The 24,300-nt window shown below is 45.3% G+C and overlaps 1 protein-coding gene across 1 annotated transcript in view; it reads right to left on the bottom strand.

The window, feature by feature from the left end:
- The window catches only part of LRRC8D (leucine rich repeat containing 8 VRAC subunit D), a 76,691-nt gene extending 53,898 nt beyond the window's left edge, over nucleotides 1-22,793 (bottom strand). The window contains exon 1 of the mRNA XM_081008601.1: nucleotides 22,574-22,793. The gene's annotated coding sequence lies outside the window, so the exon portion shown is untranslated. The remainder of the gene's footprint in view (nucleotides 1-22,573) is intronic.
- Nucleotides 22,794-24,300: the final 1,507 nt, after the last annotated feature.

Genomic DNA, 24,300 nt, shown 5'->3' with positions numbered 1-24,300 from the left:
ATGTCTGTGGCCACAGCATGAACCACAAAAATCATACATCCACCGTTTCGTTCAGAATATTTTTTTTCTTGTTTTCCTCCTCTAAAAACTAAGTGCGCCCTATGGTCAGGTGCGTCTTATGGAGTGAAAAATACGGTAGTTATGTAGTTAAGAATCACAAAGTTCTTTGGAAGAAATTCCTGGTTACAGTCATATGCCGAGGTCACCCAGAAGGAACAGGCAATCTTGGCTCATACTTTGTCTGGGGCACCTTGGGTGCTGTTCGTCATTGCAGTTGCATCCTTTGTTTTCCTTCTTTGGGGCGTGAGGCTGAAGTTGTCAGGATTCATATCTGTTTAGCCAACAAGGATGTAAGTAGACTGGTTCTTATGTAATGGCTCCGAGTCCACATTTGTCGCGCTGAGAGTGTTAGTGAATATTGTAATCCCTCTCAGCCTACTTGCAGCATCAGCATTCTGTGTTTCTTTCGGGGTCAACTGGATTCCACGGAAGGTTTGGGAAGTTCTTACATGTTCTTTAGGTTGTAAAAGAGGCTTGTGGAATTCACCTTCAATTCCTGGGTGAGAGTCCTCCGTTTTCAGCATGTTGTTGCAACGTTTTGCTCGTCATCTTGCATTACGTTAGCTAAATGCACATTTAAAATGCCCGGGGGGTGGGGTGGAGCTGAAATCTAGTCTGGTCTTTGTTCCAAGGGCAGAGAAGATGCAGAAGAGACCCAGGCAGAAGATGAAGCCAACATCAATATTATACCTTATGATCTGAGCAAGACACCTTATCCAGGAAGTCCCCCTCCCCACCAAAAAACCCACTACTAGACTTTCTTTTACCATACTTTTCCATGTATAAGACTATGTTTTTAAAATAATGTTCAAAATCTGGGCTCGTCTTATACATGGATAGTATCTCCCCCTCCCCCATTTTCTTAAATCGGGGTCCCCAAAAATAGGGGGCGTCTTATACATGGGGGCGTCTTATAGACGGAAAAATACGGTATGTTAGGGCACATTTTGTTGCTATCGTCATAAGGATTTATAAAAATATCCAATGTGCACTAATGCTGTAGAAATGTAACATCTTTTTTAAAAATAAATCCCAGTCCATATGATTGACAATCTAAAAGAAGAAGGAAGTTAAGAAAGAAAAAAAGGAGAATTGTACTAGGGAGAATGAAAAGAAAAGAGAGAAGAGTTAATATATTTTAGGAGTAGGGAGGTTTTTTTTTAATAGAACATCAAGAAAGAAATGCAACAGAGAGAATATGCATTTTTAATAATTTCTTAAAGCAAGGCAAAAATAAAAGAGGCAGCAAGGTGAATATCAGAGGGAGAGGCAGGGAGATTTCCACACAAGAGAGAAGGCAGGGAGATAGAAACAGCCCAAGATAGTGGTGATTTAATAAGATTAGGGCCTGATGAACAGATATAGATAAGAAGAAGCAAGAATATAAAGAGCCTTAAAAGGTTAAAATAAGAAGTTTAAACTTGATACGAAACAATAGGGAGACAGCTAAGGAAACATACAAACATCAGAGAACATGAGTAGAAAAGTTGTGATCCTATTGTTTATTCATATTGCGTCATCTATGTACATGATGCAGTACAGAGAACGGGTTTGATGGATTCCTACGCAAAGGAGCTTACAATCCAAAATAGGCGCAGGAAACCAGAAAGGAACAGAGGAAACTAAGACAGACATAACAGATTTAAGCCAAAAGTTAGGAAGACTGGTGAGCAAAACTTTGAAATAATTTTCCTTTTTTGTTTGTTTGTTTCAGCCACGTACCATATAATGTATAAACGTGTGGCCAGTGCTTTTTTTCTGGGGGGACACAGGGGTACGCATACCCCTAAACATTTTGTGAATCTTTGTACTTTTGTCCACTTATTGTATTTATTTTCCTCGATTTGAACTATAAAATGGTGATTTTCTTGAGTCAAAATGAGAGTGCCCCTAAATGTCTTTCTTTAAGGGAAAAAAGCACTGTGTGTGGCACTTTGCGGGGGTCCATTTTGGGCAAATTCCAGTAGAATTGGGTCAGGACACATTTCCACACAAAACAATACCGATGTTGATGATACATAAATCAAAAGTACTTCATGGGAATGATGGACGGAGTATTCACAAGCTTGTTTTTACAAACATTTATAAAGGGCTGTTTGCGCTGAGACTTTCAGAGCACTGCACAATTTAAAAGCACAAACATTGTTTTAAAAACAGCAGTACAACCAAAAACCGACAGAAAAACCCCTGCGTAAAACCCTGCCAATCTGAGAATTTGCACTAAAACGCTTCGGCAAATTAAAAGCAAACAAACAGAGAGTTGCCACCAGGCGAGCCACCCTGGAGAAGGCATTCAACTACTGGGGTCCCATTGCAGAGAAGGCCCTGTCCAAACTGCCACTCACCTCACATCAGAAGAGAAGGGGACATGGAGGAGACACCTTGGGCAGTAGTCTAAGGCTCACATCTCTCGGATAAGTGTACAAATACTCATCTGATGCAACAACTGTAAAAACGTGTGCATTGTGGGAAGAACATGAATGTGTCACGAGCTCTTGCTCTGCTAAGAGGCATGTCTTACAAACCCCTCAGTGGTGCTGAAGTCCAAGTACATTTTTCTACAAGGCCTCCTGGAAATGGCCAAAGGTCACCGTTCAGAGAAGCCAGAGAGGGGAGTTAAGAGGTCAACCTCGTAAAGTTATAGAATTGCTACCAACTGAAAACCTTGGTTGCAATCGCACACTCTCGAAGGAAGACTAAACCAATTGTTCCCAGGTATTTGCTTATATATACCGTATTTTTCGCTCTATAAGATGCACCAGACCACATGACACACCTAGTTTTTGGAGGAGGAAAACAAGAAAAAAAATATTCTGAATCTCAGAAGCCAGAACAGCAAGAGGGATCGCTGCGCAGTGAAAGCAGCAATCCCTCTTGCTGTTCTGGCTTCTGGGATAGCTGCGCAGCCTGCATTCACTCCATAAGACGCACACACATTTCCCCTTACTTTTTTGGAGGGAAAAAGTGAGTCTTATAGAGCAAAAAATACGGTAAGACTTTTTCTGAGCGAAGTACGTTGGGTCAGAGGAATTCTCTCCTGCTCACCGCAGTGGTTACTATTAATCCTAAAAGTGGCTGGCTTTGCACAAACTGCTGATTCAAGTAATTCCCAGAAAAGGGGGGGGGGGGCGATTTCAAAAGGTATATTAAGGAAATCTGATTCCTATGTATCTCCAGGTGTAATCTGAGCAACTACTAAAAGGGAGTTTCCTTCCTTGTTCTTCTCGTGTGCCAAGAACTTAAATGCAAAGTAGAAATTGAGTCTTTCGCTATTCAGAACCGTTTATTTAAGGACATCCCACTAGATAAACAATCAATAGTAAATCTCTTTCCACACTCAACTGGTTTTGAAACAAAAACACCTTGTGTTGTGGGGCGGAAGGCCGATGCATTACATAAACACCGCGGAGAGTTTGCTTTTTAAAAGCATCTCAATTGTTTGTGGGTTCTACGGGTGGAGAGGCAGTTTGCAAGCCACGGCCTATTGTGGAGATCTTGTGGGTTTCTGCATACCACCAATTTATTTTGGGGTGGGGGCAGTGGATAAAACGGGACAATGCCATTATGTGAAATACATGTAGGAAAATAAAATAATCTGATGTGTAAGTGGGTTGCTGAACCTAACTAGTACCCTGCGTGGAGACCGCCGTTGTGCATAGCAATTAAAGAAAGGCTCCATGTGGCAGCCACACTGTGTGTGCCTCAGGCCATAGAAAGCTTTCCCCCAATGAGATATGCACAGAATTAAAACAGAAAGGTATTTTTGAGGGAGGGCGGTGGTTGCTTTTGATGTGGGTAAATCACCTGTCTCAGAAGAAAACACAAAATGGCTAGGTCAGGGAGTCAGCAGTGCTATCACCATATACCAATATTTAGCTATACTGTGGTACCTTGGTTCTCAAATGCCTTGGTACTCAAATGCTTTGGTTCTCAAACGTCTTAAAACCCGGAAGTAAGTGTTCTGGTTTTTGAACGTTTTCCGGAAGCCGAACGTCCAATGCGGCTGTCAGCTATTGTTTCCAGAGCACCTACACCAATCAGAAGCTGCACCTTGGTTTCTGAACATTTTGAAAGTCAAACGGACTTCCGGAACGGATTAAGTTTTACACTTTTGTTTTTGAGGCTTTTTCTGATAATTTGTTTTTGTGACTGTGTGGAACCCAGTTCAGCTACTGATTGATTGATTGATTGATTGACTGATTGATTGATTGATTGATTATGTGACTGCGGAAATGGATAAAAGCCCCTCATCCAAACAATGACTATCATCAGTGCAGGGAAGAAGAAAAAATAATTTTTATTTTTATCATCTACAATACTGTCTTATTTATTTTATAGTACAGTGGTACCTCGGGTTAAGAACTGGAGGTCTGTTCTTAACCTGAAACTGTTCTTAACCTGAGGTACCACTTTAGCTAATGGGGCCTCCTGCTGCCGCTGCACCGCTGCTGGACAATTTCTGTTTTCATCCTGAAGCAAAGTTCTTAACCCGAGGTAATATTTCTGGGTTAGCAGAATCTGTAACCTGAAGCGTATGTATCCTGAAGCGTATGTAACCCAAGGTAGAATCATAGAATCATTGAGTTGGAAGAGACCGCAAGGGCCATCGAGTCCAACCCCCTGCCAAGCAGGAAACACCATCAGAGCACTCCTGACATATGGTTGTCAAGCCTCTGCTTAAAGACCTCCAAAGAAGGAGACTCCACCACACTCTTTGGCAGCTGATGAAGATCAGTTTGTGGTTTAAAAGTTTTTTATAATTAATGTATTGTTTTAAGTGGTTAGCCACCCCATTCTCCCTTCTGGGACAAAGGGCAGGATATAAAGAATATAATGAAAATGTTAAAGAAAAGGTACCACTGTACAGTACATTGATTATTGCTTTCATTTTATGGATCAAGGGTCTCGTAAAATCCATGTTAAATTGCTGCTTTAGGGGTTGTTTTTAAAAGTCTGGAACGGATACGTTCTATAGGAAAACACACCTTGGTTTTGGAACGCTTTGGTTTTGGAACGGACTCTGGGACGGATTAAGTTTGAGAACCAAGGTACCACTGTACGCATCTTCTAAACTGAAAAATGGGAGTATTACACACCGTATCAGAAATACAGGTTGCAATGGGACAGGTCCAATATCACCCACAGAGCCACACATAACTGCATTGCTGGATCGGACTAAAGACCCAGAGAGACCAGACACACCAGCTGGGAAGTCCGGAAGCAGAGAGAGCGCGACAAGAGATTAATATGCCACCATCAATTTAAGGAGCAGAATAGGGCAGTTTGCAATCTAAAACCCAACGCAGGAGAAATCGAGGGGAAAGGAGGCAAGGGTAAGAGGGAAAGGATGTGCAGTTGTTTCAGTTATATGGGCTTGTTCACAGGCATAAAAAATGCAGCTCGGCTTGGGAACTGGGGAGCTGTGCCAAAGGCTTTATACAAAAGGTTAAAATTGGAGGAGGGATTTGAAGGAAGCAGCAGTCCCATTTAAGAGCCAGCAAGGAAGAAAGGTCAGAGTCGTTTGAGGGAGCAGCCATCCTGTGGTATTTGCCTCCAGCAAATGGCATTCAGAAAAACACGGCCTCTGGAAAAAGGAGGCTCCGTTCAGTTCTCGTGGCTAGTAGCTGCCACTAGATTTATCCTCTAAGAATTTCATTTAGAAGCCATCTACGCAAAGGGCCGTTGCAACATCCCAATGCAATAAATTTTGCAAAGTAAGCGTGTGCATAATTACATGGCAGGCTGCTCTTTTTCAGCCACCCCTGGTTCCTTTCCTCTGTCACGGTACTATGATTGCCTTTTGCTTGAAAATCATCTTTGGACCCATTCCCTTTCACATGTCTACCTTATCTGATCTCACCCGCAGTAGACAACAGATGCTAGCACACAGGATCACAGAGCTGGAAGGGATGGCAAAGGTCATCTAAGTCCAATGCAGGAATCTTTTCTCCAACGTGGGGCTCAGACCCACAACCCTGAGATTAAGAGTCTCCTGCTCTTACCGACTGAGCGGTGTTAGAAACTGAGATATGAAAGCTGGGAGCTAAATGGCACCTTAAACCAAGGTTAGGGGCGCAATGACAGAATGCCTGGGCGTACTTTTTTATAACAAGAATACAAAGCTGGAAATGAATGAACTGCAGCTAAAATCTTACATTCATTTTTTACATGGTCTAGTCCTCATTTGAAGACTGCCAAAAAAACCCAAAGCCATACTTCCCCTGCCCACCTCCGCCCCCTAATATTCTTATGAGGGTCCTTTCTCCAATCTTCGGAGAGTGACTGGAAGTGGGGAGGCAGAAAAAGGTCCTCCTTTCGTTCCAGCAGTGGCAGTTTTAATCTGAAATCTTAGGCACAGTACAGTGGTACCTCAGTTTACGAACTTAATCCATTCTGGAAGTCCGTTCTTAAACCAAGGTGCACTTTCCCTAATGAGGCCTCCCATCACCGGTGCCTTTCTACCAGTTGGATTCCGTTCTTAGACCAAGGTAAAGTTCTCAGACTGGGACACTACTAGGGGCGTCTTGCCCATAGCGGCAAGTGGCATGGGGCACCAAGTTCTGCAGGTCGCCAGGGAAGAGGTGGAGGGTGGACGCAGAGAGCCAGTGTGGTGTAGTGGTTAAGAGCAGTAGACTCGTAATCTGGTGAACCGGATTCGCTTCCCCGCTCCTCCACATGCAGCTGCTGGGTGACCTTGGGCTAGTCACACTTCTTTGAAGTCTCTCAGCCCCACTCACCTCACAGAGTGTTTGTTGTGGGCGAGGAAGGGAAAGGAGAATGTTAGCCGCTTTGAGACTCCTTCGGGTAGTGATAAAGCAGGATATCAAATCCAAACTTTTCTTCCTGGCATCAGCTCGCTGCCCTCACCCGCCTCGCTGAAGCAGCACCACACCCGGAGCCTCCCCTTCCCTGCCAGAGGAGCTGCCCTCCAGCCTCCTCCAGCCATGCAAAGCTGCCAGCAGAGCCATAAAAAGCTCTGCAACTCTGGGAAATGGGGGGGGGGGGGGGAGGATCTTTGCACCACGGCGCCGGATATACTTAAGACGGCCCTGGACACTACTTCCGGTTTTGCGGAGTTGATAAACTGAATAGTTCGTAAACAGGGCTGTTCTTAAACTGAGGTACCACTGCACTGCACCCAGAGCTCAGAAACTGCTTGCATTAATGAAGTTCCCTGTCTCAAAACACACCTAGAACAATGGAAGTTTCCAGGGCTGCAACCAAGCTATTTCTTGCTTTCTCGTTCTTCACAGCTTTTACACATCCAGAACCAGAAATGTCATATTTAAGAAAAATCAATTTAAAAATGGGGGAAAGTCCCCATTGTCAGACCTGCACCGTTTTAACCAGTTCTTTTTTGTGTGTGTCACTGATACAGAGTACTGTCACCTCTGCTTTTGCTGTCAATGGCAGACACACCGTGACAGCAGCTACAGCACTTTTATCACAGAATCGTAGAACTGTAGAGTTGGAAGGGACCCTGATGATCAACTAAGTCCAACTTAGGGATATGCAGCTGTCCCATACAGAGACCTGTGAGCCTGGCACTATCAGCACAATGCTCTACCCAACTGAGAACCAGCTGCAGTGCTGATTTAAAGTAATGGTCTGTTGCTAAAACAAGCAGCCAGAATTAGTTCTAGGCATGCTACACTATTGCTCTCTGCCACTTCTGTAATTTAAAAACAAGTCTTAGCATGGATTCAAGGGAACGATTAGTAGTGATTTCATGCCTCCTTCCTTTGAGTCATTTCATGGTTTCCTTCTTCAATTCTGCCTGAATTATCAACAACCAAGAAGGGAATCTGGTTTCACCAACCATGGGCATAGGATCATTTGTCAAATGATACAGGGAAAGCGCTAAATCACAGGGCATAACCCAGCACTTTTAACCTTTCCAAAGTACAAGAAAGAATTAAACGTGTTCTTAAATTTTCCCTTTGAAATTAATTGGAAAGGTATTAACTTTGGATGAATGATGCATTCAGTATTTTGGAAGAAAAGCAATAATGACAATAAAGCATCAGGCAAACAGGGCACAAGTTCAGAGAATAATAAAAGAATTGTAGTGCTGGAAGGGACCACGAGGGTCATCTAGTCCAACCCTCTGGAATACAGGAATCTTTTGCCCAATGTGGGACTCAAACCCACGACCCTGGAATTAAGAGACTCATGCTCTACTGAATGAGCTAGTAATGATAGAGATAGAGATAGAGATAACAACAACAACAACAACAATTTATCTGTACCCCGCCCATCTGGCTGGGTTTCCCCAGCCACTCTGGGCGGCTTCCATAGAAACCAAAAATACATTAAAATATCACAGATTAAAAACTTCCCTGAACAGGGCTGCCTTAAGATGTCTTCTAAATGTCAGGTAGTTATTTATCGCTTTGACATCTGATGGGAGGGCGTTCCACAGGGCGGACGCCACTGCCGAGAAGGCCCTCTGCCTGGTTCCCTGTAGCTTTGCTTCTCGCAATGAGGGAACTGCCAGAAGGCCCTCGGCACTGGACCTCAGCGCCCGGGCAGAACAATGGGGGTGGAGACGCTCCTTCAGATATACTGGGCCGAGGCCATTTAGGGCTTTAAAGGTCAACACCAACACTTTGAATTGTGCTCGGAAACGTACTGGGAGCCCATGCAGATCTCTCAGGACCGGTGTTATGTGGTCTCGGCGGCCGCCCCCCGTCACCAGTCTAGCTGCCGCATTCTGGATTTTTGTAGTTTACGGGTCACCTTCAAAGGTAGCCCCACGTAGAGCGCATTGCAGTAGTCCAAGCGAGATAGAGATAGAGGTAGAGGTAGAGGTAGAGGTAGAGGTAGAGATAGATGGTTCTTCAGATCACTGACCAAAAGTAAGGGATCTTCACATAAAGTAGGTAACAATAATTTGCTTATCAGTTTGTGCAACACAAATGTGGTGGGACACATGAAGATTTCCTTTTTCGCAGCTTAAATATTTGCTGGATTAAGCATGAAATCTTGATCCCCTGTGAATGTTTATGAAGCCAATTGGGAATGCATGCAGAAAATGTGAGTCGGCACACGGATGTTTTAATACTAAATAGGCATGAAAGCATGTTTTTCAATAAGAAGAGATGGCATAATTTTGCCTAGAACATTGCTTACCAGGCCAGAAAAAATGCCACCCTACCAGGTATACAACAAAAAACAATGTTTCCACATAGTGATCTTTTAGCTGGGGGTGGGGTGGGGGAATCACTAACCTCCAAATTACCGTATTTTTTGCTCTATAAGACTCACTTTTTCCCTCCAAAAAAGTAAGGGGAAATGTGTGTGTGTCTTATGGAGTGAATGCAGGCTGCGCAGCTATCCCAGAAGCCAGAACAGCAAGAGGGATCGCTGCTTTCGCTGCGCAGTGATCCCTCTTGCTGTTCTGGCTTCTGAGATTCAGAATATTTTTTTTCCTTGTTTTCCTCCTCCCAAAACTAGGTGCGTCTTTTGGTCTGGTACGTCTTATAGAGCGAAAAATACGGTAACACGACGAAAATGTTCATTGAAGCAACCTGATTAAAAGGAGCCAATGTAAAATCTGTAGCAAAAAACCCCCACCCCCAAACCGCATGTTAACAGAGAGTGTTAAGGGATGTTTTCTTTTCTGCTCTCTTGTTTTCAGAACAATTTATTTGCTCAGTATTATAATAGATTCTTACACTGGACTTATTGTTTGTGATCTGAGGCCAATGTTGAAAACCATGCATGCACAATTTACTGTCAGCAGATGTTAGGACATTTCAGACATTCCAAGAATAGACAGACAGTCTAATGAAAACAACCTCAATAGATTTGCTCTTGTGAAACTGTTTACACTCAGGTGCTAACCGTGAGCAAAAGAGCGTTTTTCAGAAATTATGGCCATGGTCAACCTTGTAAGCGATGCTTATACAAACCACGTTCTCTCAAACACAGCTTCTTCTTCTTTTTCTAATTAGCAAAATCCAGGTTAACATTGCTTGAACCAACAGAACAAAAGCAAAGGATGTCAGAAGCTCCTTAATGTACATACAGAGTTTTATGGTTATCAATACACGATATGGTAGGTAAATGGCAGATAAAGACCAATGTTACGGGCTGATCTACAAACCCAGTTATGAGACAACTGGAATTCCCCAACACTTCACACGTAATTTTTCATGTTTCAAGGACTTGCGTGGTCTCACTATATAGAAGTCGCAGAAGAGAACATTAAAGCACAATGTTATGCATGTTTATTCATAAGGAAGTTTTGCAGATGGGGCTGATCCTAAACCTGCAATGCCTTGTGGGATATCTTTGGGAGAAGAAAAGGCTAAGGAGTAAACCCTACACAAATCCAGAGTGGAGTCCCTAAGATGGTTGGATGACGCCTTCTATGCCTCCTTCTGGCAACTCCTGTAGACAAGCTGCTGCCAAACGTATTGCTCTGCTTTCTTTTGGACCATGTTAGTAAGGGTGAGGGGGCGGGGCTTGTCATTTGGGCAGCCCATACGCACTGCCCAAGCTTGTAGTCCAGAGAGGTCATTTCAGTACAGTGGTACCTCGGGTGAAGAACTTAATTCGTTCTGGAAGTCCGTTCTTAACTTGAAACTGTTCTTAACCTGAGGTACCACTTTAGCTAATGGGGCCTCCCGCTGCCACCGCGCCGCCGCCATGCAATTTCTGTTCTCATCCTGAGGCAAAGTTCTTAACCTGAGGTACTATTTCTGGGTTAGCGGAGTCCGTAACCTGAAGCCTCTCTAAACTGATGTACCACTGTACTGCTAATGTAGCTGTTTGGCTTCACCCCTGCCGGAGCATGTGATTTTTTCTCGAGACAGATGGGCGCCAACAACATTATAGTCATACCTCGGGTTGAAGTAGCTTCAAGTTAAGTATTTTTGGATTGCGCTCCGCGGCGACACGGAAGTAACGGAGCGCGTTACTTCCAGGTTTCGCCACTCGCGCATGCGCAGATGCTCAAAATGCCGTCACGCGCATGCGCGGAAGCGGCGAAAAGCAACCCGTGCACACGCAGACACGTCTTACGTTTACTTCAGGATGCGAACGGGGTCTGGAACGGATTCCATTCGTATCCAGAGGTACCACTGTACTCTCCAAATAAACAGGTTATATCCAACAGAGCACTAAGCGACTGTCCTGTCAGAGAGAGGATTTATGCTTGTGCCACAGGACTTTCTACATCTCCTTAAATCTGTTCTGGGGGTTCCCCCCAACTTTCTGGAACAGATTTGAAGAAGACATGCACAGAGGGAGGGAGGGACAGAGAAGGCACACTGCACAAACATAAATCCTTTGCCATGGTCAAATGTCACATTAAAACATCTGGCTCTCCTGATGTTGCTGAACTACAACTCCCATCATCCCTGGCCATGGGCCATGCTGTCTGGGATTGATGGGAGCAAAAGATTCTCCACCCTGCATGAAGCTACAGTTAACATTTAACTATGGTGTTAACATGAACAAGGAGCAGGCTGGTGCAGGCTGTTCAAAACTCCCGGCTCCACTCCTCTCCTGCTAGGAACAGCTGCCACAAACCTCGGCCCGGTGTGTTGTGCCAACCCAGCTCATGGTTTCTCCCCCCCCCCCAAACAATCTATGAGCAATAAGCCAAGAGGAAATGTTGGTCGCTCCATGGTTTGTTTTGGAGAGGAACAAACCATGAACCCAGGTTCAGACAGCACAACAAGCCTGCTGTTTGCTGCTCCTGGCACAGCCAGAAGCTGAGAGAGGAGCAAAGATGGGACTTTTGAGCAGAACCATCACACTGCTCTTTAACATTAAACCGCTGTTGAACATTAACTATGGTTTAATATAACATGCCAACCCGGCCAATGTCTTAAACGACAATAGAGTAACTAACGTAGCTGGAGGTTGCTGGATTAGCATCTACTAGGGGACATTCAGAAAGCCTTCTATTCACTCCATTGCCTTCAGAGGTATCGTGAGGCTCCCAAAATACTTTTCAATAGCTCTTGTTGGAACAGCAACAAATGCAGTTTTCAGTAATCAAGTTTCTGGCCGTCATTGTTATAAATTCAAAAACCACTCTGCAAGAAGAGAAATTGCACCAGTTTTATGGAATAAGGACACAAAGTTACAGGGAACCAGGCAGAGGGCCTTCTCGGTAGTGGCGACCGCCCTGTGGAACGCCCTCCCACCAGATGTCAAAGAGAACAACTACCAGACTTTTAGAAGACATCTGAAGGCAGCCCTATTTAGGGAACTTTTAATGTTTGATGTATTTACGGTATTTTAATATTTTAATATTTTTAATATTTTGCTGGAAGCTGCCCAGAGTGGCTGGGGAAGCCCAGCCAGATGGGCGGGGTATAAATTTTACATCCATCAAAACTGTGACAATGATATGCAATTATTAATTAATTAATTAATTAATTAATTTTTAAAAATTACCACCATTCATCAGATATACCAAACTAAACTATTGGTAGCCTTCTAGCTCAGGGTATTTTGATATGATCTTCTCAGTCCTAAATAGATAGCTCACCTGTACAGTACTTCCTAGATTCTTAAGTCACTAACAGGGCTGCATGGCATAAATGAGTCAATGCATCAAATACTCACTTCAAAAAATATACTATCAACATCTGTTTTAATTATATATCTTCCTTGCAGCCAGCAAGGCTTACGCTTCTTTCCCCACAAAACTTTCTTCTCTTCTGTGAAACAGGAGTCAGGTAAAGAAAGAGGGAGTTGCAGATGGCAATGCTTAAGCTAAGGCTTATTCTCATTAATATACTAAAACGGAAGGCATCTTTCCTGAATCCTGTCAAAGAGAGACTTGGTGCAGCGGTGCTTATTTTGTACTGGTTTTTCTCTTCCTTTAAAGATGAATTGCAAAATAACTTGCCTACTCTTCTCCAGGAACTTCCAAGAGATATAACCTACTTCCTCAAAGAAATTTTCAGACCCCTAGAGCTTTTGCACAGTTGCAAGATGAAGGTCCTCTCTGGCAGACTTCCCCAGCTGTTTGGTTGCCCGTCCCCTTTGACAGTTTGCAAGACCTGGAAAATGCCGCCACAAAGAACACAGAGGTGCCGCACTTCAAAAGGACCTTTGATTCCTTTGTATGAAAGCAACTTTTTGGCATGACAGGGAGAGAGAGGCCACGTCAGTTAAAATTAGTGATGTGGAAATGAGCCTTACTCGCAGCACCGGACTGCCAACTTAACTTGCGAGACAAATCTGTGCCAAAAACACAAGAAGATTCTTCATAGTTAAAATCTCAACATTGTTGACAACGTTCTCCAACAAAGTTCAGTTATAGCAGACACTCCCAACCCAGAAATAAAGCTCTGTAATCAATGCATCTTCTGGGAGGGCCAAACAACACACAGCATGGAGATCAGAGATTGCATTTCCCAACATTTCATAGAATAACATTCTATGTATTGGAAGGGGCTGCAAGAGTCATCTTTTCAACGCCTTGCAATTCATGAATATTTCACTCAACATGGGACACAAACCCATGGCCCTGAGATTAAGAGTCGCATGCTCTACAGACTGAGCTATTCCAAGATTATTTGGTTTATTACTGAAATGCAAGCACAGGAAGTTGCCAACATGATCCAAGCAATGGTGCTGGGCAAATGAGCATTTAACCCTTGGTGCTAATCATAACCACTCACACACACCCGAGGCTGCTATTTGTGCTGCAGGGCTGGCAGGAGGAGGAAATAAATGTAAGGTAGCCAAGGGACGCAGGTGGCGCTGTGGGCTAAACCACAGAGCCTAGGACTTGCCGATCAGAAGGTCGGCGGTTCGAATCCCCGCGACGGGGTGAGCTCCCGTTGCTCGGTCCCTGCTCCTGCCCACCTAGCAGTTCGGAAGCACGTCAAAGTGCAAGTAGATAAATAGGTACCGCTCCAGCGGGAAGGTAAACGGCGTTTCCGTGCGCTGCTCTGGTTCGCCAGAAGCGGCTTAGTCATGCTGGCCACATGACCCAGAAGCTGTACGCCGGCTCTCTTGGCCAATAAAGTGAGATGAGCGCCGCAACCCCAGAGTCAGTCATGACTGGACCTAATGGTCAGGGGTCCCTTTACCTTTACCTAGCCAAGGGACAAATGAAAAGTGTCAAACAGTTTGGCCTTGCATGGCTGTCTTTCTTTCCAAAACCAACAGCCGGCATGGTAAGTGAAGGGGAGCTTTAACCTTTTGCCGCCATCACAGTCCCAACTGGACGAACCTGCACCACACAGCAGCTATTTACAACACAAGGAAAGCTCATGTGTTTCTAGGTATTTATGTAACTTGCCTGCTTGAGCATTTTGGTGGTGCCATCAGAAGAGAAGCGGCTAAGATGCAACTTAAGTGGCCCTGTTTAGCCACAGAACACTATTCCACAGCAAACATATCAGATTAATGCGCCCTAATTCCTCCAAACACCTGAAAACATTGTGCAGAAGTTGGGGCTAAATGAAGCTTGGTAATTAATTAACTGAATGAATGCAGTCAACAGGCATTTTGCACTGTAAGTAGCAGCCACGGGGTGGGTGGGAGCAGCAGCAGGGTTCTGGATTCCGCAGTTTCTTCCTCCCCCTTGCAGTGGACCCAACAATGAATATATATATATCAGGAGTTATTACTGTACTACCAAATAGATCCCATATCAATTTCAGATAGGTCTGCATTCATCATATAATTCTTGACTTCCTCCATTTCCCTGCTGAACTCTAAAATAATAATAAAAAACCCCAAAATTTATGAGCTCACCCACCCAGCGTTATTTTCAAAACTTTTTAAGAGTGAAGACAGACAAGGCAGACATTCCAAGATTGATGGGAGCAGTCTGAATATATATTTTTTTTCTGTCCTGGAAAAAGAACGCCTCAGAATGCAGCAAATAAATGTTCAGACCACATCTGCTGAACTTTGGAATGAATGCCTATCTCTTCACCCCATATTTGTTATTTGTGATTTGATCAACTAGTTCTCAAATATATAATCTCAGCTGTAAAAATTTAGACCATGGAGGTTCCCTACCAGACAGACATTCTCTTGAGTTCACAGTTCCATTCTATAATTTGGATAGATGACGTTGCCTATGTTTTCCACAACTCAAAGGAATCTAACATACTATTAGAACAGAAGCAAAGCCCATGTATCAATGCAGCTATGTGAAATTTAACTGGATAGATTATGTATGTACTTGTCCCAAACACTTAATAAATAACTCCTTGGCTGCGGGAGTTGCTGGAAGGAGGCGTACAAGGTGCCATCCAACCATCTTAGAGACTCCATTCTGGATTTGTGTAGGGTTTACTCCTTAGTCTTTTCATCTCCCAAAGATATCCCACAAGGCAGAAGTAGTTAGGTAGGATCAGAGTTTTCCTTACCCTAGATCAGGCTTTCTCAACCTCGGTCCTCCAGATGTTTTGAGACTACAGTTCCCATCAACCCTGACCACTGATCCTGCTAGCTAGGGATCATGGGAGTTGTAGGCCAAAAACATCTGGAGGGTCGAGGTTGAGGAAGCCTGTCCTAGTCTTCCCAGGATGAGAAGCCCCATCTGGCCCTCACTTCCCCCTACAGCAATTGCAGAAACAAACTTCTTGACCGCTGGACTCACTATTGGTCTTGTTTGCTCAATCTACCAGAGTCTGTTTTCGCATGCAGGGGAAGTCCCTAACTTACCAAGCGTTTCAGACCCATTGGCTACCCTCACCTGGTTTAGCTGGACAGTGAAAGCCATTCCCACAAGCCACAGGTGAGATCTGAGTGCAGGATGGGGACCAAAGGTGGACAAACTACCCCGGAAGGAACATGATGTGTCCCCCACCAGAGGTACTATCTTTCCTAACACCCCACACACCCAAACGTCATGAGAGAATGAGGTATCCCCCTATCAGGTGCCACACTGAAGTACACACTTAAAACTTCTGAAAAGGCTTGATTCCAACACTTTTCAGGAAGGTAATTTCACATTGAGCACCTGAAGCTATGTGCAGGTAAAAACTTTACATCTCCGTGCACAGCTTGCCTGTCAGTATCGATTTGGTGCTACTGTGATGTTCATCTGCCCTGCATAAATTGTGCTCTGAACATCTGGAAATAGCTTGGAGGGAGACAGAACCCTCTAGCTCCCAAGGAATGAAAATGTCAGGATGCAAACCTCGAATAATGGAATTGTGGCTACTGCAGCCATATTTATGCCCATTCCGTGAGCACCAACTTGTATACAGCATAGCGCAGATGCTTTGTGATCGTGAATATGGGAGAGCAATAAGGTTCGTTTGCTTGTTTTGCAAATGGGCTGCCTCTGTTGGTTGCTGTGTGGTCTATCTATATTGCCAAGTTGTCAGTGTCTTTTAAAGTGTTGATTCGCAAGGCTCCTGGATGGGATAAAATACAGCACGCATACCAATATCCAATATTAATAAGCTAAATGCCATTCATTATTAAAACTGTGTACGGATCAGATAGTCAAGTGAATATGCAGTTAGGGCTTCATGGGTCAAAATGATCTTCTGAACAGGGAGAGGCAAATGATCAAATCTCCTCTGCCTCCGGCAGATCCTGGTAAACATTAGTGCATAGTCCGGGGGGGGGGGGGCGGAATCACACTATTACCCGAACAAGGGAAGAAAACGCACACAAACACAATGTAAGGCGTCAGTAAACTCTGCAATAAAAACCTTTGCAAAATGAAACCGGGCTGTTCATCAGTCCAGGCACAGCCTAAATCCTCAAGACCCCGTCTAATCTTCGGGGATTAGGGCTAGACAATTCTCCTGGGGTTGGTAAAGCACGTTAACAACAAGAACAAGCTAGTAACGTAGTAACAAGGAAGAGGGTTGTTTTGCAGCTGCCAGGGTGAGCAATGACTAAGGATTCTGAAACTGCGAGAAATTCCTCTCGCAACCCACCACAGAGCGAGAAGGGAAAATGACCAAACAGCAGATGTGATCAAGGAGAAGGGGGGGTGGGGAGCCACAAAGAAAGCGGGGGTGGGGGAGTGGGGGGGGAGGAGAACTTCTAGACTCTTCAGGGCAACAGTGACTTTTAAAGCAAACCACTTCACCAGAGATGACGAAAGTCTTCGACTCAAGGTTGGTGTTGTTTTACGAAGCCTGCGCCAATTAAAAAAATATATATTCTCAGGACTCTTTAAAGGCGGAAACCTGTCCAATTCAATAAGGATATCGAGTTTGCAGGTTTGATTGTTTTTAAGAGGTTTACCTCCTTTCACTATGAGGTACCGGGGCCCTGTTGCAGCAATACAATCAAGCAATTAAAAAGAAATAAAAGAAGTAAGGCAGTTGTGCATGCAATTATAAAAGCAAGTAAGGCAATTCCAAGGAAAAGCAGCACAGTGCGGATTGACCAAAACAAGAGATGTATCCCACAAAAAATAAAATTTAAAAAAATCCCACCTGTCCAAGGCCTGAGTCAAGCAGTGAGTCTTCAGCATAGTATGGAACATGTATAATAAAGAAGCCAGAAGCGTTTCTGCTGGGAGGAAGATTCACAATTTAGGGGCTACCACAGAGAATGCCCTGTCCGGGTGGCCCACACATCTTAGAGTGGCAGCATTACCAAGGAAGCCCGTGTGAAAAGCAATTTTATTTTTAATTATCCATTAAACACCTAAACTTTCCAAACACTGCACATGAACAATAATGTAAAGAAATAAGGCAGACTATATCAGGGTGGTTCAATGTGTGGCCCAAGGGCTACATGTGGCCCTCAAGGCCCCTTTTGGGTGGCCCTTGGCAACATTTGATGCCCCCCCTCACCCTCAGGCTGCCTTCCCAAAGCTGGGCTTTGGGAAGGAGGTGTGAGGGCTTTGACAGGATCCCAGAGTCTTCCTAAGGGTAAAGGGACCCCTGACCATTAGGTCGAGTTGTGGCTGACTCTGGGGTTGCGGCGCTCATCTCACTTTACTGGCCGAGGGAGTCGGCGTACAGCTTCCGGGTCATGTGGCCAGCATGACTAAGCCGCTTCTGGCGAACCAGAGCAGCGTACAGAAACGCCGTTTACCTTCCCGCCGGAGCGGTACCTATTTATCTACTTGCACTTTGCCGTGATTTCAAACTGCTAGGTTGGCAGGAGCAGGGACCGAGCAACAGGAACTCACCCCGTCGTGGGGATTCGAACCGCCGACCTTCTGATCGGCAAGTCCTAGGCTCTGTGGTTTAACCCACAGCGCCACCTGTGTCCCAGAGTCTTCCTACCTCCTTCCTAAAGCCTAGTTGGCACTTTCCCAGCTTTGGGAAGGAAGTGGGAGGGCTCCAGGACCCAGCTAGAGCCTCACGGCTCCTTCCCAAAGCCCAGCACCTTACTTAGCAGGCTTTGGAAAGGCAGTGTTAGAGCTAGGGAGGTGCCAGATTTGGGGTTCACTCCCCCCTCCCCATGTGTGCAGCCTGCAGTCCACTTGGTATGAAAAGTTGGACAGTCTGGTCTATATAAATGCTCAGAATCTAACAGGCACAAGACTAGATAAGGGAAGAGGAAAAGAAGCAAATTCAGGGACCAGTTCTTGAAATTACAGCAAATCACATAATTGTTATGGTAATGACTACCTAAAGTTGCTGCTAAAGAGACAATTTTGGGAACGCAGGGGATCTTGGGAGAAAAGGATCCAAACAGGTGTTCCTTGTCATGTTTTAATCTAGCTAAATTACACATAGTCCAACCATTCACCCTGCTAAAGGAAAGGAGGGGAAACTAAGTAGCGGCTCACTGCTACCAACGTAGATCATGGCTAAGTAGTCACATTTAGATGATTAAATATGAAGTTTTTAAAAATGATAGCAATGTCCCTGCGGGCCAACCTTCCCCAACCTAATGCCAGCCAGATGTTTTGGACGACAAGTCCTATCTTCTGCAGTCGGCATGGCCAACAGCAAGAGATGATGAGAGTTGAAGTCGAAAACATCTGAAGCCATCAGATTGAACAAAGCCGCAATATACCATGGTTAAACTACAACAATGGTTACGCTACAATTTTCAGAGTGAGTTTCAGACACCATGGGCATTTCACAGGATCCGCTGCCTTAACAGGACTATCATTTCAACTTCACGGAGTCGTAGAGAATTGTGTTTGCAGGTTCCGATTCTTCCAGGTGAAGCGGCTTCATTGATGGCGCCATGCCCAAGAGCCCCCAAATCCTGGAGCCAGAATTGTTTGTGTCTTATATTTCCGTCACACAATATCACCCTTATTGGTATTTTTAAAATCACGCTTGCTGTTGTTCTTCGCTTGCTCTAGAAGGCCTCTTTCCTTCTCTTTTTGACCATTTGGGGAAGGAAAGACAAAGAAGCAAACAAAAAATCTGCTTTCATAACCGTTTTAAGTTTCATAACTATGGGAACAGTGCTCCCACAGAATGAGCACTCCATCCATAAAAATTATAGGCGCAATTTCTCCACACATCAACAAATAAGATTCAATTTTGGCAGCGCTGCTAGAGCGACAGCGATTCCGCTTGCGACAGCCAAATTCAACGGACGGCTTTGGCTGGGGAAAGTATTGCACCATGTTAACCTATCGGATGCTGTCTTCTACTGCGACACTACTTCAACTTGTGCAGAAAATTCAGCTTGTGGAACAACACTGGCTCCCCCACTACCCAAGCAAAGACAACATTTGATCTCACCCAATGTATTCTAGGTTACACGTGTGTTGCATATGGGGGGGGGGGCATTGTAGAAACACCACTGAAGTGTTGCATTAGCCATTTCCCCCAGACTTTCTGCTGCCCACAAACTTCTCATCTTTTTTTTTTTTTTTTTTTGCAGGCCTTTACAAACAGCCTTCAAAAGATCCTAAAACCATCTCACACTCATAGGTGGACAAATGGCACTATGGAATAGTTAGACGTCCACCAGCCGCACCTCAACATTAATTATTGTCACCAGTGATGTGGAGCAAGAAGCAGTCCATCTGCTGCTTTGTTTTTTCTGTCAAATGCCAGCCAAATGGGCAGCCTGAAAGTGTCATTATTTTGCGCCATGACTATTCCTAGAAAGATGCAGGCACAAACATAAACACACAGCTGTTTTGTGCATGCAAAAAATTGTGCTTTATTTTTCAGTGCCTCGATTTAAAAATAAATACCGGTTAATCAATTTTAAACAATGTAAGGAAGTGTATGCTCTTGAGTTGTCATATTCCAAAATACTTAATAAGTATTCCAACATAATTTCCAAGCAAACCTTCAAATATATATAATTTAAACTACATAAACAGCACTGCAACTACCCCTCAAAAGCCATGTGAAACAATATTTTTTTGGGGGGGAGGGAATACAAGTCAAATAGCACACTAAATTAGGCCCCAATCAATTTAGGGCATTTTTTATTTTTAAACCCCCCTTGATATTTCCAAGAAAATCCTCATCAGACACATTGAACGCAGATTGTCAATCACACGCTAGTAACTCCTAGCAATTAAGTATATTTCTAAACCTTATATGCCTAGCCAAAAGTTGAATTAGATCCAAGAGGTACATCTTATCCTGACAGAAATTCATACTGAAATCCTCAACTTTCTCTTTTCTAGCCGGTATAACACTAAGCAGGGATAATGGAGCTCTTTTATCTCCCAAAAAGATGGGAATGAGTAAAGAACTTGCATAGCTTGGCCTGAGACTTCAGCTTGGCGTCAGACTATTTATTCACTATGAACCAGCTATATTGTGGGCAGGTTACTGGACAGGAACCAAGCCTTTTGACGTGCCTATTTTCGCAATGTGGAACAACCTATGGTTTCCCAGGGCATAAATGACTGTTGGAAGGAACCATGAAGTAATAGAGCAACTCTTAATGAAAGGGCAAAAGGCTTTCTGCCCTTAACCACCTTGAATTCCCACTTCCACAGCTCTGCCCTGCCTCCTGTTCTCTTGCAGCAGAGTTACCGAGCCAGGGAGAAATGAACCCTCCTCCTTCCTTTCTGCCAGTCAATCATTATTATTTCTTTCATATCGGCTGCAAAATTAGTTACCCCTTTTTCCTCTCTGCTGCAGATTCTATTCTCTGTATTTATGGATGTCCCTGAGGCAAGTCACTATTGGCAGGAGGAGGAGGAGAGAGACAGAGAGAGAGAACAAAGGACTTTCACAAAGGAATTTAATCTGAGTATATTAGCCTTCCCAGCTTCAGCGGACTTGCTAAACTGCTGGATGCATTCCAATTGCCCTGCACAACGCCAGCATGAGCTGGAAGCATCAGATCTGGTAACAAGATGCATCATATCCTAGTGAAGTGGCAAAGGCTCTGAGCATTTCTCACAAACCAGCATCATCCGCTTTGGATCTCTTTGGCCCATTAGACATAATGCATCATTCGGAGGCATCTGCATCATTTCTCACTCTTGCCGGGCCACTCACACCAGCTCTGCATTTCCCCTTCCAATAAGCGTGCCAAAAAACACTTCCTTTACACCTGCCTATTTAAACTAGGGGGTGAAGGATTCCAAATCCAATTGGGACGTTTGACTTTCTGAAACAAAACGGGATGGGGAACTGCATTCAATTTTTATCCGGTGCAGTGATCTGGAGTATAAGGCTGCTGTTTAACATACAGCATTTATTTTGTTATAACTGTTCTTATCTTGCAAATGAAGCTGATTGCAGTCATAAAGTATGGTCAGGCAATTTGAAATCCACCCCCCCCCCTTTAATTTGCAAGAACGTTAAAGGATAAGGTAATGCCTAGACTGGAAACCTGGCTGCGTCTTTATGCTGTGGAAGAGAAGGCGCACTCTGCACGTTGCCAGAGACGCTCTTCTCTTTATTATTTCGCATCCTCCATGCGTATGCTCGGCCTCTTAGAAGGGGAAGGCTATGAAATAAGCCGTGACAATCTACAAGTCTCACGCAGCCCTAGCAGCAGCCGGAAGTTCAGCTGAGGACAAGAGAGGCTGCATCATTTTTTGCAGACAGAGACCTCGCGCGGCACAGAGGCAAAGACTGAACGGCAAAAACATGAGGTCTCCCGCCTGACTAGGCACTTTAGAGCGCAGCAATATGACAGTCTGTTCAGAAGTGACACCTCAGTGGCTTCGACAAGACTTTACACAGGAGCCAACTCCCAGGGGCCGCCGAGATCTCTTCGCCCCCTCCCCGCAAAAGTAAAATATTTGAGGGAGCCGGGGCACCCCACAGTTGATGGGCATTGCCATTCGAATGATGTGCGTGCGATCGATTATGTGGGATGGGGTTGCCCCAATATGTCATTCAACTTGGCACCCCTGGAACTTTATTTCTAAGGCTGCGGTCCTTCGCCCACTTACTTACCTGCGCGAGCACAGCCAGCAAGTACCGAGGATAAGGCTACAAGTAACCAAGTTGGGCAACCTTTCTTTTCTGGCCTCGGCCCTCCAAAGACTACCTTCGGGGATACCAGCACCGAGCTGCCTTGCAAGGGCTGTTGCAAAGGGGCGCGCAAAACCCTCGGCACCGCCGGCGCTGCGGTTTCGCCGGGGATCCCCCGGGCGCCCGCGCGCCAAGGCGCGCCGGGGAATGTCCAGACGCGCCGCGCTTTTACGCACCTCAAAAGTGGGTCACTCCGGCGGCGGAGCCATGAGGAGAGGGGGAGAAGCAAAGGCGGCAAAGCGGAGCCCCAGGAAGCCGAGCTGCCGCGGCGACCCCCGGCTCGGGCTGCAACCCCCCCACGCAACTCCAGGAGCGCGTCTTCGGCCTTGGCGAGGAGAAGAAGAAGAAGAAAAAGAGGAAGACGCGCGGCCGCCCCTTCGCCGGTCTCTCTGCCCCCTTGCAAGCGCCTTCAGCGCATTGGCCGCAGCCAATGGCACCGGCGGCGAAGCCCATGTGATTCCGGGAGACGCCTTTCCTCTCTTCCCCCACCCCCACTCCCCCGGCGCGCGCCCGGGTTCAGGTTCAGGTGCAGGCGCGGCGTGCGACAGGGCCGCCGGCAAGGGGAGCTCGCCACGCGCCTGCTGGCTGGTTGGCCCGGTCCCGTCGCCGCGCCTGCACCTGAACGCTCCAATCAATGCTAGAAACAGAGATATGAAAGCTAGGCGCTAAATAGCACTTTAAACCTAGGTTATGTAGGGTTGCCATATTTCAAAAAGTAAAAACCAGGACAACCCGAAAGTTATTGAGCTTTTCAAAAGGAAGGTCCCAAAATTGAGATTTCTTTAGGGAAAACCCAAAATCGTTGAGCTTTTTCTTTAGGGAGACCCCAAAATTGTTGGTCTTTTCTTTACGAGAACGCCAAAATAAGTGATTTTTCAATTGACTTGCCTAAGATCCAGGACAAAATGCCACTTTTCAGAAACCCCACCACCCCTATGTCCATTCCGCCATTGAAATCCCGGTAATGTCCAGAAAAATCCGGACATATGGCAGCCCTAAGGTTATGGGTGCAACCACAGAATGTCTAGGCATGCTTTTTTTATAACAAGAATACAGTGCTGAAAATGAATGAATGGTGGATAAAATATTATGTTCGTTTTCCACAGGGTCTGGTCCTTCCCCTGCCCACCCCCTAACATTCTTAAGAGGGTCTCCTCTCCACTCTTCAGAGAGTAGCTGGAAGTGGGGAGGCAGAAAAAGGTCCTCCTTTCCTTCCACACTGCAGTTTTAATGTGAAATCTTAGGCGCAGTACTGCGCCTGGAGCTCAGAAACGGCTCGCACTAATGAAATTCCCTGTTGCAATAATGCACCTAGAACAATGGGAATTTTGAGCGCTCGTCCCCATTGGTCCGGCTGCGGAAACCGGTGCACGTGTAGAGCAGGGTGAGCCTCAGGAATTGCATTGGCTACGACCCGGATTTGCTGTCAGCCTGCCTGCTTGGCCATTGAATTGCACCTCTTCCTCCCCCGAGAGTTGCTTAGGGTAGCGAATAGTGGCATTTGCTCCCTGGGCCAGCGTTGTCTCGTAGCTTGCTACAACAAGAGTTCTGTGGCGGCCTTAAAAGGCCAGCAGATGCTTCTGTGGCCTACAGTTCCTCAGATACTGCCCTATCATAGAGTTGGAAGGGACCACTAAGCTTGTCTAGTCCAACTCCCTGCAATGCAGAAATCTATTTGCCCAGAGGGAGGCTCGAACCTGCGGCGCTGAGATTAAGGGTCTTGTGCTCTGCCAGCTGAGCTACCCACAAAGGCACCATCTCTATACTGTATAGAGACCATTACTGCTAAGCTGTTAACAGGAGTGCCAGTTGGGCCCTGCAACCCTGGGTGCCTGGGGCTGTATGGCCCTAGCACTGAAATTTGTGGATGCCTAGCCCCTTCATGGGAAATTTTGTGGGTGCT

The sequence above is a fragment of the Podarcis pityusensis genome, assembly GCF_964106645.2.
Source record: "Podarcis pityusensis genome assembly, chromosome: 6".
NCBI classification, from domain to species: domain Eukaryota; kingdom Metazoa; phylum Chordata; class Lepidosauria; order Squamata; family Lacertidae; genus Podarcis; species Podarcis pityusensis.
The sequence above is the reverse complement of the archived record's forward strand: the minus strand, read 5'-3'. Positions and strand labels throughout refer to the sequence as shown.